The sequence below is a fragment of the Penaeus monodon genome, chromosome 29, assembly GCF_015228065.2.
Source record: "Penaeus monodon isolate SGIC_2016 chromosome 29, NSTDA_Pmon_1, whole genome shotgun sequence".
Classification (NCBI taxonomy): domain Eukaryota; kingdom Metazoa; phylum Arthropoda; class Malacostraca; order Decapoda; family Penaeidae; genus Penaeus; species Penaeus monodon.
The window spans coordinates 31,645,121-31,645,757 of NC_051414.1; positions in this window are offsets into that span (position 1 = coordinate 31,645,121).

Here is a 637-nt window from a genome sequence, read left to right on the forward strand (position 1 = left end):
ACTAAAGAAATTCTGTTCTCGCAGAGTAGTTAATGGCGAAATAACGCAGGCAGGTTCAGAGATCGCTGGTTCGTAGGTCAACCAGGTTAAAGAGACAGTCATGTATGTATACTTATGTTCACATATATTCAAAAACAAATATAATAATGTATATGGTGTGAATATATGATTGCATATTAAGTAGAGCAGAAAAACAAATACTCGTGCGTTGAAAGACAAATGTCACACTCTTGATTTACAGATTATTCGGAACGAAGAATGAATTCCACTACTGTATGATAAGCCATTGCATACTGGCAAAAGCCTGTGACCATGACTCTTTCCAATTCCATCAGCCGTGGCTCGAGGAAGCCTGACCACACTCCACCTGATGCCTGCCGAAGCCAGCTGGGTCAGACTCTGGGTCGGGGTGACTGCATGGCTCAGTCTAAACTTTAAACAGGCCAATACAGGTCACCTCACGGCAGAAACAGTGACAGCTGTAAGGATGGATTGTTTGATATTTCTTCGAAGGTTGGGGTCTAGTATTATAGTGCTGGTCCAGCTGATAGGCAGAAACAGTGAACTGTAAACAAAGGATCGTATGGATAATTTCGAAGGACCTACCCTGTCACATGAAAGCTATGCACTGATTCTG